Source organism: Periplaneta americana, chromosome 4 (assembly GCF_040183065.1).
Source record: "Periplaneta americana isolate PAMFEO1 chromosome 4, P.americana_PAMFEO1_priV1, whole genome shotgun sequence".
In the NCBI taxonomy this organism is placed as follows: Eukaryota; Metazoa; Arthropoda; class Insecta; order Blattodea; family Blattidae; genus Periplaneta; species Periplaneta americana.
This window is the reverse complement of record NC_091120.1, coordinates 71739318-71759536: the sequence shown is the minus strand read 5'-3', so window position 1 is coordinate 71759536 and position 20219 is coordinate 71739318. Positions and strand designations below refer to the sequence as shown.

General features: G+C 35.7%; 1 protein-coding gene across 3 annotated transcripts in view; it reads right to left on the bottom strand.

The window, feature by feature from the left end:
* The window catches only part of Ugt50B3 (UDP-glycosyltransferase family 50 member B3), a 106508-nt gene that overhangs the window by 60792 nt on the left and 25497 nt on the right, over window positions 1–20219 (bottom strand). Inside the window, exon 1 of one of the 3 annotated variants that reach the window (XM_069823493.1) lies at window positions 12028–12116. The exons of 1 other annotated variant lie outside the window; for it this stretch is intronic. The gene's annotated coding sequence lies outside the window, so the exon portion shown is untranslated. Of the gene's footprint in view, window positions 1–3300; window positions 3457–12027; window positions 12117–20219 lie in introns of those variants that run through there. One more of the 3 variants, XM_069823491.1, reaches the window with a different exon arrangement.

Here is a 20219-nt window from a genome sequence, read left to right as displayed (position 1 = left end):
ATTGCACTGCTTTTGAAAGAATCGAATTCTATCTTTCTTATACAGTTTTAACAATTTCCAAAATTCAGTGTTTTTTTTTTTTTTTTTTTTTTTTTTTTTTTTTTTTTTTTTTTTTTTTTCCCCTTTAATAAGATAATATTCCTTTCCGAACTTCTCTATAAGTTCGTTCTGAAGGGAACGCTTGGTGCTCTTAATTTTCGACATGTTCCTCAGTAGTGTGAATTATAAAACAGAGAAATTAATAATAACACAATACAAATAATCAAATAAATAAATGAAAACAAGTAAAATATACTAATTTACTCACAGGATCTCAAGTACATGTGATGATTTCAATGACACACGCCAAGCGGAATAAGAAAGGCGGTAATGTAATTTCTTACGAAACGAATTGTATACTCTCACAGTGCCATCCCACCCCATCGGTCATGACGTCATGTATAGTCCGTGCTTTCCAAACTTTAATTTCGCGAATCGGTGGCCCTAGACCGCAGCCTGGTTATGATACAAGTTGTTGGCATGACCACAAATACTTTCGCTTTGGTTCTGGAACTCTCTGGAAAATGCATAATTTCCCGTCGAACACATATTCCTTATCCATCGCATTCACCTGACATTACACCATCCATACGTAGGCCTATGGGATATGTTAAAGGAGTCCATATTCATGGAGAATCCACTGACTGTAATAATTATAAAAATATGGAAAAATATAGCGGCTTTTTTCCACCAATTACAGCAACCTCTACTTGGAAACATGTTTGATAATCTACTTGAACATTATGAATGTTTTTTTCATAATCATCTTAGTAGTTGGCCGATAAGCGGAAACAATTTATAAATATATATATATATACCGGGTGAATCTTCTCATCCTGCGGACTGATAAGTTATGCAATACCGGCGTTTACAGACTATATCGTAAATACAGTCCCCTGCGTCGTATAACTTTCGGTCGAAATGACTGCTACGTACCGCACTGAGCACGAGCGGCTGGAACCACCTATTTATAGGCAAATTCAATGTCTACAATGTTCTACGCATTCGGACAGAAAACATGCTTTTTAGAACGATCTCGAAACACAGATAGATTATGACAAAAAAGTATGTATCCAAAGCCGTTATTTGAACCCGGACAATCCAGCGTGTTAACCATTGCACTATCACAGCACATTAACACAGGTCAACAACGTACCCTTATCGGACGGGCTAGCGAATGCGATGTGAGAACCTGCATTTCGCATCGTCTGTAAAAATGCAGATTTGCCTAGTTACCAATCCGCAGATGAGAAAATTCACCCTGTATATTATATGACTGTCTATTTGCTTATCTAAGTACAATGTAGTTTTGAGTGCTATAGTACATTTATTAAGAGATTAACGTTTTCGGCATTATGATGTCATGTACAGATCTATAATAACAAGTAAAATTGATCAAGATAAATATATGGTTTGTTTTGAAATCAGTAAGTAATATGTAGAGTATGTACAACAATATAAATATAGTTAAAATGTAAAATGTTCAATATAAAATTACAAAGAACGTGACTGGTAGCTTGATACATAGTGAAGATGATGTACAAATTCTTCTGACGGAAGATAATGTCACGTTTCGAGAGTTAAGGTCGGTTCATAATAAATCGAGAACGGAAACGAGAACGAGAACGGAAATAATGTTAAAATAAATGTATTTAAATGTGAACATTCACAGTACTTAATTGTGAATGCTTACATTTAAATACAGTTATTTTATCAATATTTCTGTTCTCGTTCTCGTTTCCGTTCCCGGTTTATCGTGAACCAGCCTTTAGCTTGATAGAGTTATACTGTAACATGAGTTAAATAAACTAAATCAAATGAAAGTTTTAGTCTGTCTGATTTTTTTTTTTAATGTTTTAATGTAAGTATTAAGTAACGCATCAAACTTCGTAAACACCATCATCACGTAAGTTAATTGAATTTTGCTTTGAAATTCCTATTCGTTTTTAGTAGTTACTTAACGACACTATATAAACTATCAGCGTTGCAATTGGTTACAGCGAGATGAGTCCGAGGATTCGCTATGTAATTACCTGACATTTACGTTACAGTTGGGAAAAAAAAAAAAAAAAAAAAAAAAAAAAAAAAAAAAAAAAAAAAAAAAAGATAGAAGAACTTGTATTCAACCTTGGCGAGTATCTAGCACACCTCCGATTCGGCAGAAAAATGCTCCTGGTAGCCTGTGCTACGCCGGTAGCTTCATGTCTGTTGTGATATGATAATTAATTTTGGAATGCGATCTCGAAATAATTATCATAGCTAGAAGCTCCGTTAAGGGTAGCCTATATGTACGTCAACGACCACGAATATTATCAGAAAATGCAGGCTCTAAATTTCTAAAATTTTATAAGGAAATGAACTCACGATTGGACAAAAATTACAAGGTACCACAACAAGACTTATTAGAACATAAATATCTAATAAAAGCATAAAAAGGTAACTAATAATATTTTGTAGAATTCACTTTTTACTTCAAATTAAATTTTCCAAAATTTGAAAATTTCACACATATTATTTCATAACTCCACAGCCATTAGAGATAGAATTATGAAATTTTGTACACTGATTTCACATGCATTTATGCAAAAGGCAGACTATAATAATGCCCATTTCTTTGAAAATAGAAGAATTAGGTCACAAAACAATATGTAAATTTTAATATATTTTATATAGGACAAGCAAACAATTAATTGTAATAAAGTAAACAACTCTACATATCTGAGAGTAGACTCCTTTTCAGAAATAAGTGTTTATTACATGCAGTAAAAATATTAAAGATGCTAGAGAGACCATAACAATGTTATGGTTACCAAATGATGTAACTGCAGAGTTTTTTTTTTCTTTTCGTTTCATACTCGGATAAAACTGGTTTGAAAAATATTATCAGTAACCTTTTTTATACTTTTATCAGATATTTAAGTTCTAATAAGTCTTGTTGCGGTTACTTTGTAACTTTTGTTCAATTGTGAGTTCATTTTCTTATAAAATTTTAAAAATTTAGAGCCTACAATTTCTGATAATATTTGTGGTCGTTCACGTACATATACCCTGGAGCTCAATTAAATTACCAATAAACTATCAGAACGTATAATGGTACTGTTGATATTAGTTTCGATTCATTAAATGGGCCGTTTTGTTTTGTGTTATTTCTGTTTCCCCAATAGCCTATTCTAGGATCATTGCAATTCGAATATAGTAATGCACGAACACAATAACCTTAATCAGAATTCCGATTACCATGAAATTGTACTTGGAACTCACCGTTAGGCCGCCTGCTCAAATCTCATTTGAAGTTGCACATGTAACCACTCGTCGAAATCTCCGCGCGCATCTGAGGACCAAAGCTGTTGTATTTTCCGTACCACTCGCACTGGAATAATTGAGGTTACGTCGGTTCGGTGAGAGTAATTTCTCTGATCTGATGGAGAAGGAGGCGACTCATCGTGTTTGAAATAAGCGAAAGAATAAAAGTAGGAGGAGCGGAGAAAGGCTGAAAGAGGGAGAGAGAAAGACAGCGAGAGAGAGAGAGCTGCTATGTCAGTTCCATGACGAAGAAACCCTATATTATCAGTTATCACAGTACCCTATTGCAATGACATTACCAGCATATTCCAATTGATCACACGAATGAATATCTTTATTTTTACTACATAGGCCTAGTGTACAGCCATGATTATTTACTAGTTTTCATATATGAAAAGTATTGGATTACTGATTAAGAATTTTGAGTATGGCAACGCAGTATTGCTGAACTTCCTCAAAGCTTAAACTCTTCTCTAAAATAACTCTCCTACACTGCAATTTTGACTCGCTTGTTCTTTAACATTTAAGTAGTCGCGTGGAGGTCATGTTGACCCCCAGTGTTATATGTTGGTTTGTATTATTTTTACGCTGTTCCTACATTGCCCAGCTTATCAGTACCTACCCGAAAGGGCGTCGGCAATACGACTACATGATAACTTCCAGTTTATCATTGTCATTTGTTGCGTTAATTTAAATTGTCTAGGCTAGGGGTTCTATTGACCCCACACGCCTACTAATGTCATAAATTAGTCCTCAAGCAGTATAGTCATTCTATACGTGAAATCTCTTACCCGCACTCTAGAAGATTATGGCAAGTAATGATGCTTATGAACTAGAAGATTTACATAGAACCAGGATATTTCATATTTTAAGTCGTGTTTTTAATTGGGGGTCACTCTAACCCCCACGCGACTACTAATGTTACAAACCAGTCCACAAGTATTACAGTGTAACTTTTGTGGTGTATATACATGCGAAATAATTACTTAAGAACATTTTGGCAAGTAATGATCCATATGAGCTAGAAAGTTTATGTGGAAATATGAATTTTGTATTTTAATTCGTATTTTTGCTTGAGGGTCACTTTGACCCCCACGCGAGTACTAATGTCACAAAATAGTTCGCGAGTACTTAAGGGGACACTATGGTGAAATAATGGTGAAAAATTAAGAAAATCGATTTAAAAATTTATTGTGGCTCTCTATTTAGACCGAGCTCAAAAAGCTAATTAATTTATGTTCCCATGACTATTTTCAAGCTTTTGAGCTAATGTGAATTAAAATTGTGAAAATTGTGACGCAAGGAGCCTTTTTAGTGACGTCAATATAAAATGCATTTAAAGAATATCATTTCAAAACTATTAGCCCTAATGGCACAAAATTTTGTACGGATGATAGTATTGTAGGTATGTTTATCTAGTTTAAAATTCATAAATTTTGGATAAAAATTGTAAAAGTTTTAAAACTCACAGAAGTGTCCCCTTAAGTGTTAAGAGAGAACTATAGAGAAAATGAAATTTTCTACTTTTTTTTAAATAAAGTTTTCATTTTTAGTACATATATTTTAGCAATCTACCAAATTTGGCTTTCATCGTACATTTTTTTTCCAGTTATTCAATTTTTTTAAAGGGGCAAATTTTAAAAATTTTACTTCTCAAACAAATTTCATGCAATCAGTTTGAATCTTTTTACACAGTGTGACTGCTATGCTAGGAAGAGAACTATGCATTCATTTTTTTAAATAATATCACATGATAGAGAAACAAATAATTTGTGAAATAATTCCAACATTTCTTTTAAATTCTTTTGTTTGTTACATTTATATATACAGGGTGATTCACGAGGAGTTACTGCCACTTACGGTGCTTATTTTCGGAGACATTTTGAGCAAAAATGTCATAGAAACATGGTTCCTATTGTCAATATTTTCAGAGTTACATTAATTTGAAGTTTTTCTTTAGTTTCAAGGGTAAACGAATGTTATAAATAGAGAATGAACTATTTAGAAGTATACTTCCTTTAATTGGCTAGTATTCTGAATCTAAAAGTGTGTTGTTAATTACTTAGTTGCTTTGTACAGATTTCTCCCCAGTTTTAACTAAAAATTACATTATTCTTACAGACTTATAACAATTGTTACAGATCACACGACTTCTAGCAACTTGATTATTTACAGTTCAATTTTTCATCCTAATGTACAGTCTTAAATAGTTTACAAGAATAACGTGATTTGTAACAATTCATGTGATAAGTACTTAAGAAAAATGTAATTTTGTAGTTAAAAATTGAAAGAAATTTCTGTACGAAGCTACTATGGAATTAACAACACATTTTTGCTTTAGAATACTAGTCAATTAAAGAAATTATGTTTCTGAATAGTTCATTCTCTAATTGCAATATTATTTTACCCTTAAAAATTAATAAAAATGGCAAGCTATTTTTAATAACTTCAAATTAGTATAACTATGAAAATATTGAGAATAAGACCCATTTTATATGACTTTTTTCTGCTCAAAATGTCTTTGGGATTAAGCTCTGTAAGAGGCGGTAACTATTCGTGAAATATCCTGTATATAATATATATACTTTTAAGTTGGAGAGATAGAAAAAAATGCATGCGCAAAATTGTTAAGCATGTTATAGTGAATAAAAAAAAAAAATCAGCTTCATAGCTACAGCATTTTAGAAGTCTTAGTGATTTGGATAGAGAGAAATACACAAAATATTATGGCGGACATTTTCTTTAAAGTTGACTTAAAGTTAAAGCGGCTTTAAAGTTAACACTTCAAGAGCGCGGACGTTATTTGGAGGGTTTCCAATCGTCTTACGTTCTTGAAATTTTGCGAACCATTTACAAAGATAATAATGAATAAAAATACATTTTTGTCCAAAAAAGTGATATTTTCCCTATAGGTAGGCCTACTTGTATGTGAACTCATGGAATATATATTTTTTCAAATAAATTCGATAATATTTAAAACTGTAGGTATTCGAAACTTCTCGGACTACCAACATTACCTAATATTACTGACGCAGTGGTCGGAAAGGCAGCGTTACAGGCAAAACATTCCAGTGGATCTGGATTAAATTTCCTGTATAAGTGTAGAGATTTATTTTCCTTCTCCTGATGTGTATAGACTATTCCTTGTGTTGATTTCGTTCTGTGTTGTCTTAAGCGGTGGCATGCACCATGTTGACCACGTGACAAAGCTTGTGGATGTCTCTGGTGATGCTGGTACATAATCTTCAATAGCAACGTGAGGAGCGAAATCTTGCACGTAGTTAATAGTGAAGTACAGTAACTCTATAGTCTATATGCATTGCAGCTGGAAGGTTGGTCAAACTCAAAAGCACAAGGTGAATCGTAAGGACCCATTGTGCTACTTGCAAGAGAGGAATGACATTTAATTTTGCCTGAAGCCCTCTCATTCGGAGGACAAGATACTTTAAATGGCTTAAAGCTATGTCTTTGACCCCTGAGCTTTACTTACCTTCTGAAGAAAGCAATATTAAGGATCATTATCGCCCTTAAAAATCCATCGCTCTCGGCAGGGTTTAAACTCTGAAACCTCGTATGTATTATGAAGGGCGGATAGAACAGAGAAAAATTCTCTCCGGCACCGGGACTCGAACCCGTGTTTTCAGCTCTACGTGCTAACATTTTATCCACTAAGCCACACCGGATTCCAGTACCGATGCCTGATCGAATCCTCTCAGTTTAAGTTCTATCTCTTAACTTTCCCTTTGGTGGCCTACCCTCATGTACTGTGTTACAGAATATGTGACAGTGGCACAATGTCCAACGCACTATGTACAGAGGTGCACTCATTACGAGTGACTAAGTGGCCGGGATCCGACGGGATGAGCGCCGTCTTGAATCACTAAGTGATCACTTACGCATATCATATTGTTATGATGTACCGAAGTACATATGATATTTCCGTGCAGGAATTCTGCGTTATCATATGATAAAGGATGGATGAACAGAGAAAAATTCTCTTCGTCACCGGGACTTGAAGCCGGATTTTCAGCTCTATATGATGTACTTCGGTACATCATAATAATATGATATGCGTAAGTAATCACTTAGTGATTCAAGACGGTGCTTATCCCGTCCGATCCCGGCCACTTAGTCACTCATAATAAGTGCACCTCTGTACATAGTGTGTTGGACATTGTGCCATTGTCACATATTCTGTGACACAGTACATGAGAGTAGGCCACCAAAGGGAAAACTGAGAGATAGAACTTAAACTGAGGGGATTCGATCCGACATCGGAACTGGAATCCGGTATGGCTTAGTGCAGGGATGTCGAACAGCTGTGAAACGATTAGTACTGTTTCCTACCTGAGCTGGAATGACAACCAGTCAGTCAGTGAGGTCAGTCTACCCTCGCTGTACCAGTGTTCTGTGTGCGGTATGTGTATGAACTCTGGCGGCTGGTATGAATATGGAACGACGTTTCAATAGTGAGTGGATAGATACAGTAAGTATTTATTTATCTGAAGTGACGGAAAGGCACATTCCTCTATATGTAGAATGGAACTTGGATATATAAGCCATCATAATATTAAAAGTCATTTCAATTAAACACATGCTGAAGCTTATGGACCAGAAAAATTATCCGGAATTAAAATCAAGTCTAAATTCAGAAAACCTTCCATCATCATCGGGTGTTAGTAGAAGCAACTTTGTTCGTGATAGTTACAAAATTTGTGAAAAAATGCAACGGTTTCAAAGCCATTTACTAACGGAGAAATTGTGAAAGACTGTAGCTGTTGCAAAAGAGTTACGTCCGGAATACGTTATTGCTTTTAAATCTATAAGTTTGTCCCGTAATATTGTTGCAGAACGCATATTAGCAATGGGAGATAACTTGGATGGACAATTGACAGTAAGAATGAAAACTTTTGCTTGTTACTCACTAGCTCTTGATGAAAATACCGACCTCAAAGATCAGACGCAGCTAGCTATATTCATAAGAGGTGTCAATTCAGATTTTAATGTTCATGAAGATCTTATAGATGTCGTTTCACTAAAAGATAGAACTTGAGGAGACGATATTTTTTAATCTGTAAAAAAACTATGACCAAATTTCAACTTCCATGGAAAAATTAATGTGCATAGCAATACATGGAACACCTACTGTGACCGGACGTGAAACAGAATTTTTGGGAAGAGTACGAAAATTCTTAACTCAACAAGGACTCGATGTTACAAAGTTAAGATAATTCATTGTCTTATTCATCGTCAAAATCTGTGTGCACAGTCTGTCACTTTGAACAATGTTATTCGTTCACATGCTTTACGTCATCCAAGTTCCAACAATTTCTTTAGGATATAAGTTCTGATTACTCAGATGTATCCTACCACTACCAAATCAGATGGCTTAGTCGTGATAATTGCTGGAAAGGTTCTTCCATCTTTGCAGTGAAATGAATACATTCCTAGTAACTCAAAATTTGCCAATTCCAGAACTGTCAAGTGAGAAATGGATTTGTCATTTGACAATTTTGACGGATTTGACTTCGATCTCAATTTTCTTAATATAAACTTACAAGACAAGGACAGACTCATAATTAACACGATACATGACCTGAAGGTTTTCATGGGTAAGCTTAAAATGTGTATTAACCAAATTTGTAAGGAGGAATTGCATCATTTTAAATGTTTACAAAAAGTGTTAGTTTCGTCACTAACGAACAACATTCATGGAATGACCCAGTAAATAAAACGCTATTATTATTATTATTATTATTATTATTATTATTATTATTATTATTATTATTATTATTATTATTATTATTATTATCATCATCATCATCATCATCATCATCATGCACGCCAACATTCTTTGTTTATCAGAGTTTATCAAGTGCGAATCTAAAATGAGCTCCTAATAAATTGGTAAGATGTATAAACGTTATCTGAGTACCAGCCGCCGCATTAGTGGTTTCGCTTTTATTTTTTACTGTCATTCGCCCGGTCTGTCTGTTACCTGTGTAGACCGTTGCACGGTAAGGGAGGAATTTAGGCTCTGCAGTTCACAGCTCGAGAGCACTGTTCGACATCCCTGGCTTAGTGGATAAATCGTCAACACGTAGAGCTGAAAACCCGGGTTCGAATCCCGGTGCTGGAGAGAATTGTTCTCTGTTCTATCCATCCTTCATTATTTGATAACGTAGAAATCCTACACAGAAATATCATATGTACTTCGGTACATCATAATAACTCGTATGTATTGACAAACATGGCAAATGGTATCAGAATCAGGCTTTTCAGTATTCGTTCGGATTAGCCTGGCGTATCAGCCGAATAGAGTAGGCGACCCCTCTGGTCTTATCTACGGGTATCTGCCCTGATTATGGAACCTACATGCAGTTCGGAAACACACATTCACCGTGAAAATCTAAAAAACACATATATGGTAGATAGCCTAGTAGTTAATCGAGGATTAGGACAACGATGGCGACAATGATAATGTTGGTGATTAGTAATAATTTTGGGAGCGAAAGCGATTACCGACATGAGAGGAAAATTGTGCGGAAATAATGTACTTCCGCATAATGCTGCTAAAGATTATAGTAACAACAAGTGTCTGTGAAATACTGTTGGAAGTGTAGAGACAAAGGATGAAAAGCTCTCATCTTTGGAGGACACAAACTTCACGCTGTGAGGCGTAAGTGGATTAATATTGTGGTATTAAGTTAATATCAGTAATTTTGTACTATGTAACGCGGATTAAGAGAGAAGAGAAAAATATCGCTGAATGCAAGCGCAACGAGGAAACGTGATGGCGAATGTTACCAGTGCAAGAGAAGTAACAGTAATGAAAGGGAAGATAAAAGTGAATGTTATGCAACAGTGTAAAATTATAGTGCAGTGTGCTGAATGATGTCTGGGGTTTGTTTATTCCGTAACTAACGGTTCGTAATTTATATTGCGACGGATCGATGCGTTACACAGTCTGCAACCGAGAACGAAAGTCATCTCTCATCTCACATCTTGTGAGTTTTGTGGAAGTAATTCCAGCTGTTTTGTATAACGACTGTAGAACACACATGGACATTATTTACTGCAGATCAAATATAACTTAAAGCTGATAAAATATAAAGCTAGCTGGGAGAGCCTTGTAGAAAGAATACCGGAGAGCAGATACCGAAAACCAAAACACACACAAGATTTCAACATCATTCAAGAAATTAAATTACAACATCGCATACAAAACAAATAATAATCTACAAAAACATCTCAACACACAAACAACTCAATCAAATACAACCACACAGGTGTATACAAACTCAAATGCAATACATGCAACAACATCTACATAGAACAGACAGGGAGATCATTTCGAACACGTTACAAAGAACACATCACAGCCATAACAAAACTACAAAACACTTCCACATATGCAGAACACGTCACAAATGCTAACCACACCTACAGAGACGTAAACACAGACATGGACATTCTACATAGTCAACCAAAAAGTCAGGAACTAAACACACTAGAACAATACGAAATATATAAATACACAAAAACACATCCAAATGAAATTCTCAACACACAACTTAATTGAAGACCTCCCTCGAAAAAGGATGTAACATCAAATTAATGAAATATGTGACTTCGGTGAAAAAAGTAATTTGAGAAGAATTCATTTCTAACAGTAAATGAATAAATCCAATAGCTGAATAAACATCCAAACAAAAAAACATCCAAATGAAATTCTCAACACAAAACTTAATTGAAGACCTCCCTCGAAAAAGAATGTAACATCAAATTAATGAAATATGTGACTTCGGTGAAAAAAAGTAATTTGAGAAGCATTCATTTCTAACAATAAATGAATAAATCCAATAGCTGAATAAACATCCACACAAAAACACATCCAAATTAAATTCTCAACACAAAACTTAATTGAAGACCTCCCTCGAAAAAGGATGTAACATCAAATTAATGAAATATGTGACTTCGGTAAAAAAAGTAATTTGAGAAGCATTCATTTCTAACAATAAATGAATAAATCCAATAGCTGAATAAACTTGTATCCTTGATTAATCAAATGTTCTGCTAGTAAATACAGGGCTAACGAAATATGCCTCTGAAATTATTTTCTTTTATCCTCAAACGCGTATTATAGATATGTTGGTTACACCCTTATTCGAGAGAGGTCTTTAATTTCAGAACACACACACTCTTTGACTCCTCAGTACATTACACAAACACATCCCATAGGAAACACAAACAAAAGACGCCAAGACCAGCACCAACCAGTTCTGAAGATGACCCATAACAGGCTGAAACATCTTAACCAGGTACGGTAAAATTTAACATGAGAAAGACATATAATACATATTTCGTGTGATATAGTGGTTAAAGTTGTGTAATCAAAATGTATATATGTAGAATAAATTGTACTTGGCGATCATTACAGTGAACGTATTGCTTGTAAAATATAGAATTGATAAATAATACATGGATTTCTCTATTTCTGTACCAAAATTATGTATCTGGTAAAATTGACAACCGATTTACAGTCTCGAAAGGATTTTTCTGGATGCTTTAATTATAAATAAATGTGACTCAAATGCCATCCGATGAGTACTCGGTGTTGGAGTAAGCAGTAACAAATTAATACTGAAATAAGTTGTCGTTATCAAAAATATAGAGCAATCTTACCTGGCGAAGAAGAACGAATATTGGGTTTCATCTCCATATCAACAACATGGCAGCACGTGTAGCACTGACTAATAGGAGACTTCTCGCACGACTGAGTGTGGTAATAGAGTCTTCTTCGCCTTCCTTATGCGCCGACGAGGTTCGCATATTGATGCAATTGTTTAAATGCTAACACGTGATGGCAAACCATATACATCGCATTTCTTTCTCAGTATATATTTACGCAGTATCTGATAAACAGTCATTTTTAAGGAAATATTATCCAATAAATTGTGTGTATGTTGCTCGGATAGGACGTCTGAGAAACTACAGCAACGATAATTTACTTTTCTTGCCTTTATAAGTAATTCGTGAAAACCTTCAAAGATTACAACTTGCACACGCTCATTACTTCTGGTGTCATGTAAGCAACTGGACACTGTGTCAAATAAAATTGATAAAGTTTTTTAAGCGTCCCAAAGCTTTAGTTTCGGATATATTTGAGATATAATTCTGCCATGAAGTATTTGTCTAAAACTTAGTTTTTGAAACATATTTTCTACAGATTTTCGTCATTATTTCAAACTGAGACAAATTAGAAAAGGAAATAGTGTCACGTGATTTTGATTGTATCAAGACTTCCTACTGCTTTTGTCTAAATATTTCATATTAATTACCTACATATATAGGCTAAATTTTCGAGTAAAACTCTCAATAATTTGCACACGTACTCCTCCGATGAAGTGACTCACTCAAAAGTTCTTGCTGTGAAGGAAAATCCTCTTTAAATTCATGAGGAAAGACTGTACACATACAAATAAATAATCAGTGAGCCTATAGTCCGTCCCAGGAATCTGTGAAGTAACTTCACGCATAAGGGGCGGAGTCTCTCTCTGCCGGAGTGTACTGCGGGCAGCATCAGCTCGAGGCCGCTAAGGGGTAAGATGCTCGTGGTAGGAGGTAGAGTGGAGTTCAGATGGAAAATATGCAATCCCTACAAGCGATTGCTAGCTTCGTTCAACCAATACCTCCCTCCAGAGCGTTCATTGGCCCTGTCCTCCCACATACCACTTGCGCAGAGGTCTTGTTTTGTCTTTCTACTCTACAGATCTCTGAGACGGACAATAGACAAAATAGACTGTGATGATTTGTATCTTCGTGAAATATAGAAATCGATTCACTAGATCAGAGATTCTCGGTTTCAAACTCCATTGAGTGCGATAAAATCCTTAGTATGATATTATTCAGAAAGAAAACAAAGCCGAGAGCCATGTGTTGTAAATTTCTCTCTTGAGTTTGTCTCTAGGCCTATCTCAGTGGACGTTTTATTATTACGAGGAAATCTTTCAAAATCAAGTCGAAATACTCTGGAAAAAATAGTACTCTAATACACACATTAAAGGAAACTGGAATAAAGGAAATTATCTTCCAGTTGCAAAAAAACAGCTTCCAAAATTAGCTTAAAACTGTATTTAGGTAGTTATTTTGTCAGGCCGTTGAAACAAAAGTACTTGACACGTCTATCCTTGATTTCTCACTTTTTTCATCCAGTAGGTCTGTACAGCTACAGAGTTGTTTCCTATCTCTGATAACGAATTTTAATGACATGCGTGTCAGGAGTCACACGACAGCTAAACTGTGGCGCGAGGGGACAGACCAGTAGTGAGTGATCTCATAGCCAGAGTACACGGCGACTCACAGTAGAAATTCCCAAGAAAATCGAGCCTTTCCGATGATGGCAAGTATTCTTAAGTGAAAATAAAAGAAGCCTGCAATAAACGAGGTTTAGTTAATAAGATTGGTAAAGCTCGAATGGAATTAATTTGTATCATCTCATGGGGTGCGGCCACTTGTGATAGGGGATGGATTTGCTTGCTTTTTCCACTCTGGAATTAATCCCATCCGAGCTTTGCCAGTCTTATTAGGTACACACAAGATGCCTTTCTTGGAAATAACAAATCCACGTTTTCTGCAGATTCCTACGATTTTCACGTAACTGTACTTGGCATCGGAAAGGATTGTTATGTATCCCTCCCAAAAAGGCTCGATTTTCTTGGGCATTGCTACTGTGATACACCGTGCACTTGATTATGAAATCACTCACTACTAGTCTGTCACCTCTCGCCGCAATTCAGCTGTCGTTGTGAATCATGACTCACATGACGTCATTCAAATTCGTTATCAGATTTCGGAAACAACCCTATATAATCAATGAGAACATAACGCATAATTCATAGTATACACTGATTTAGTTCGAAGTTATACTAAATATGCTCTACAGGCAGAGCCAAAATTCACGATCAAATAAGTTGTATATTGCGTTACAAAATAATGAAATGCGAAATACCAATGGAATTATCATCAGGCCATACTCTTTCGATATTGCTGAAGATTTAAAAGGTGACATTAACTAAATCTTAAAAACGATCACGCACATGGTGGTGAATCGAACTATGAGCGAAAAATGGCGGCCAACACAGATAAGTTAGGTGACTGAGGCTACAGCGATAAAAGTGTAGGTAAAGTTATTTGTCAAATTGTGATTAATTTATTTTTTGAATCGGTGAAGTTTTGAATTGATTTTCGCCTTTCATTACTTTGTAACGCAACCTATAACTAGAGAGTGCATTTGGGGTTTGTAAAACCGCAAGGTTAACTGCAACATCGACTATAGATATGACCATGAGCAGCACGTAAGGCAGTGCAGTGTACTGTCCTCATACAGCGAGAACCGCAACTAAACTTGGCGATACAGTCGTTTGAGCTACATATTTCTAGTGTTCCGTGAATGCACTTTAAAATATTAAATCACCTATTGCTTAGATTTCACATTAATTTTTTAGTAAGTTATTTTACGACGCTTTATCAACATCTTAGGTTATTTAGCGTCTGAATGGGATGAAGGTGATAATGCCGGTGAAATGAGTCCGGAGTCCAGCACCGATAGTTACCCAGCATTTGCTCGTATTGGGTTGAGGGAAAGTCCCGAAAAAAACCTGAACCAGGTAACTTGTCCAGACCGGGAATCGAACCCGGGCCACCTGGTTTCGCGGCCAGACCACATTAAATTACTACGTTTATTTACAATATAGGCTATATAATTCAGTGTGTTACAGCATTATAATACACATATTTTCAATGAATTTATACAGTTAACCACATATATAAAATGTATAGCCTATTATCTACTTTCCATTTATTTCTCCTCCTTCATGGTTGTACTTATTGCAATGAATAACAATGTATTTTATCAGGAATTGAGAGGTGTACCTTTCACGATATTCAGTTAGGTAGTGTTTATACTGCGAAAAACTTATCTAAAACACATGATGTGGTAGGGGCGAATTTAAAATATGATACCTACCGATGCATCATTATTTTAGTCTATTTCGCAACGTAATATCCAATATAAATTCTTAAGATTACGGAACAAAAAATATAAAACTAAGGAAACTTCGACTTACTGGTGTAAGAAAAGTATTCTCCTCTCTCTAAAATTGTCCCTAGAGGTCCGAACTCTACAACAAATAAATGCAAATGCCGAGGCTTATTTACTTTCGGCATATCTTACCGATGTTTTGGTATAAAAGTAAATAAATGCTATGGAATTAAGGAACGTTATGCAAATATTAGTAGAATGCACGTTTATATTTTCAAATAATCTATATTTTGTGTCTCAAAATTTGTAATGATTTTCGGAAATATTTTACAATATTTACCTGTGTGCAAACATTTATAAGTAGAGTGTATACTTAATATTGCAAAAATTTTCCTGGCTTATCATCTTTGTTTGAGGTTTTTTTAATTTCACATGATGGGATTCCCCTAATTTGAGGCCAGAACTTCTCTGACTACCATCTAATGCCTGTGATCATATTTTCAGAGGACGAACTAAAGTGCCTTAGGCTGTAATTGAACATAAACCCGCAGCGTTCACAAGACATATTTTAGTACCTTCGTCGCTTCTTGCACTGCAGTCTGCGGACGTGAACTTTTAATACGTGAAAGAACTATTCGTCCAGGAAAAATGATCGGCCAATATGTTCCCTGCTTTGCGAACATGTATCTCCGACACAGCATCTGGAGTGAGATTGAAGATATCTCTGTAAGACTTTTTATGAAACCCTGAAAAGTCTTTCACGGACGAAACAAACAAACAATAAATTGAGGGCGGGTTTAATAGACTGGAGTGTGGTTGGAGTTGGTTACTGGACAGATCCAAGAGATAAAGAAAGAAAAAGAGAAAGGAAGGAAATAAGAAAAAAGAAAAGAAAGCAATTAGTGAAAAGCTGAGATATGTGTACAAGAATAATGAAATTAAGAAAAAGTAGATAAGCAAAGTACAGAATGAAGAGGAATAAAAAAAGAATATAATTGATTGAAAACTGAAAAATAATAATTTAGGGAATCGTAGACTACACTATATTTTTTACAACAAATGAAAAAAAAGCCTATACAGCCTCCATTATAAAAATTCAGAATTGTGACTATTACCACAGCCTAGTATATATAGTCACGAAGCTCAATATGTAATAAATACGTGTATGCATCCATAGATAGTTGTTAACCACTAGGATCGCTACTATCGCCTCATTACAGACAATGCGAAATAGTACCTGCACAGTCTATTGTTCCTAGCAACCTCAATAACTCAAGCTTCGTGACTGTATATACTAAACTGTGCTATTACAACGAGAAAATCGTCACAACTCTATAAATATTACGTGAAAGCGCGAAGACTCTACAACGCGATTACTTTAGATGTTTTTGTCTTCCTTCACTGTCCAAGAAAACACTCTGTTTTCCCTTCTGACAAACACCGGCAATATTTTTTATAGTCTCGCAAGACTTACAACGTCAAGTTTGAACAGTGACCCAAATCCGAAGAGGTGGGTCAACTGAAACACAAAGAATACGGCAATTAAACAATTTCCTGTTATTAAAATGAAATTAAGGAGAGTGATGACTTGGCAACAAGGCGGTGGAAGCTGTTAAGAGGCATTGTTCTGAAGTCTTGCATTGCAACTAGGGAAGCCTGACCATCTCCTAATCGCTATTTTGGTTAAAATGCAGGGCGTGGTTGTAACATGTGACGATAAGTAATTCATTGCATTGTGTAGAAAATTCCGAATTTTGTAACCGTATATTGAGATTTAATTTATTTCACGTGTCGAAACTTATTATAGATTCCATCCTCAGGTTCATATCGCTTGAGATCAAATGTTTCGGCTTGGTAAGAATAAGGAACATCTGAGATATGAAACGGTTCGACCATGAAGATAGACCTGGAAGCTGTAAAATAGTTTCGAAACGTTGAAGAAATTAATTCTTAACGTATGGTTGCAAAACTCAAAATATTCTTAATAACCCATTCATCGAGAAAACGCGAAATCGTGATAGTCATTATTATAATCGCTCGTAAAACACAAAAATTTATTCCACAGACATGTTCCAGTTTCACATATGATTTTCTCAGCCTTTTCTAAATATGTTAACTTTTGCTTTTTTTTCGGTTTAAAATTGTTTATTTTAAACGTAATTCGATCTGGCTTCATTCTCGGTAGATGCTAATAAATACAATTTTAATTTGTGTAATCTAATTCGATATGCAAGCAAGATTTGTAATATTTTTATGCTCGACCATGCCGAAATGTAGTTATTATACACCTGGTAGCAGTCCTTTAGTGCATGTCATTAAATTACGCCTATTCATTAAAGTTCAGGTTTTCGATTATTCTCGGATATGCAATCGAAAGACAACTAGCAAAACGTCAAGCAGGCTGGAAATACAGTACTGTCGCAGAAGGTTATGTTCTGTTACTATAATAATTAGCGTTAATTGTAAATAATATTCAAATAAATTCAATTTGTCATCTCGTTTTTCAATGTCGAATTCAATTTCAAGGTTATATCAAGTTTAACGTTTATCTCTCTAGATCAAGGTCGTCGATATTCGTTGCTCGGAAAAAATCAATACTTTCGCGTCTGCGCACATCTCACAATTTACGAGATTGCACAAGGTCAGCTCGCTCTCCAGTCACATAAGAACAACATGAATACTTATGAATAATTTCAAGTTAGAAATATGGTCGAGCATAAAAAGTCGTATGAAACTTGCCTATAACGATAATTAAGACGCTCGTATGAAAATTATGAAACTCGCTTGCGCTCGTTTCATAAACATCCTCGCGTCTTAATTACTATCATTATAGGCTCGTTGCATAATGTACTAGCCTAATAATTAACTCAAAATCTGAAAAGTCAGTTTCATTACATCTAAGGAATAATTTTTGGAAATTCTCCCAATCGAAGAATCTGAATTAATGTATAGTAATGACTCTATATAACTCAAAACCTGAAATTCCTTTTTATTACAGTAAAATCTTCTAGAGCGCTATTATCGAAAGTCTTTCTCAAAGCCTAAAATTCCAAAACAAAAAACTTAGGTACCAGGTTAAAATTTTATAACAACATGGCTATACCAGTATTAATAGTCTATACTCTATAATATATATGATATAGGGTGATGTTAAATAGTGACTGTAACAGAATCCAAACTGTGGAAATGAGTTTTATAGCCTACATAGAATGAAAGGATGTACTAAAAGCGATCAGGTAAGAAATTACTTAATTTATATTCTACAATTAATAAAATAGAAAAAATATCGCAGTGACTGGATTCAGAATGTTCAGAGAGCGAAAGATGCAGGAATAACAGAGTTAGTTTTAAATTATAAGTTAACAGAAAGGAGACATGTAGGCAGGCCTTTGTAAAGATAGATTCAATAACTGTGAAGATAAAGAAAGAAGAATAATGAGAACTTTTAGTATTATCGTATAATAAGTCGGCCTCTGTAGCGTAGTTGGTACAGCGCTGCCCTTCTATGCTCGAGGTTGCAGGTTCGATCCCGGCCCAGGTCGATGGCATTTAAGTGTCTTTGAATGCGACAGGCTATGTCAGTATTACTGGCATGTAAAAGAATTCCTGCGGGGCAAAATTCCGGCACCCCGGCGACACTGATATAATCTCTGCAGTTGTAAGCGTCGTTAAATAAACCATAAATTTTCGTATAATAATAAGAAAAAAAAACACGAAATGTCCTGAAATTGAAACCGACAACCGGAGTCTTGGCGAATGGCCATGTGCAAACAAGCGGTCCTTTATGCTTGCTATAACGAGAAAACAAAATGTCGTAACGTGACGTATAGTTATGCCAATGAGTGCACCTTCACGGTCCATAAGGATCACAATGGTCCAAGACGTCCTTGAGTTAAACGACCATGACCCATGTGGGTGTTGTGGCTTTGAAAGCATGTGTTTCCTTACTCATTTGTCTCTCGGAAAGGAAAAACAGTACACAACATCATGTCATCTTCCTCTAGAAGAGTCTAGTCTAAAGAATTCTTAAACAAACGAGTTTGTCTTGATGGCACGTAAGTGACGTCACAAGCGATAGCAGGAGAAAGCTATCGGGTCGACCGAGTTCTGGGACTAGTTTCCGCTGTCACGTAAAAGAGGAAAGAAAAGATAAAGAGTGTACAACATTATGGTCGTCAGAAGCTTCGTCCAGAACGTTGTAATAAACGGAAGCAGTGTGTTTAAGACTGTATGGTTTGTGACATTTTGAGAGTGCTGTGTTGTTACGGTCAATTGAGACTTTCCTCGAGGTCATCGATGGGGGTGTGGTTACCTGCTTTCCACTGTATCCTAAGTCTGCTGGCTCAAATCTGACCGAAACCAAACATATTTTAAGAGTATAAAATATTCCATCAGGAGAACAATATTATTCTAAGAAATCGGAGTGGACAACACAGCAAAATTATACATTATGTATTAGTGGTGGTGGTGGTGGTGGTGGTGGTGGTGGTGGTGGTGGTGGTGGTGGTGATTACTGCGTTCCATAATGTCTGACGTAAACAGTGCCGGAAGACAGAGGGAGAAGAATAATTGCTATTCAACCGATGGCGGAAGTTACATTTCACGCTTGTCTTGAAGTAGGGCTGAAGCTTTGTTTTTTCTGAACCGACGCATGTGACGTGCGACGCCTCGCACAAATCCGGACTACACGAGAGATAGTGAGTGGTTTCTATGGCTGCGAGGTGGGCAGACCTCGCATTTCGCAGTATAGAAACCACTCACTATCTCTCGTGTAGTCCGGATTTGTGCGAGGCGTCGCACGTCACATGCGTCCGTTCAGAAAAACCAAGGCTTT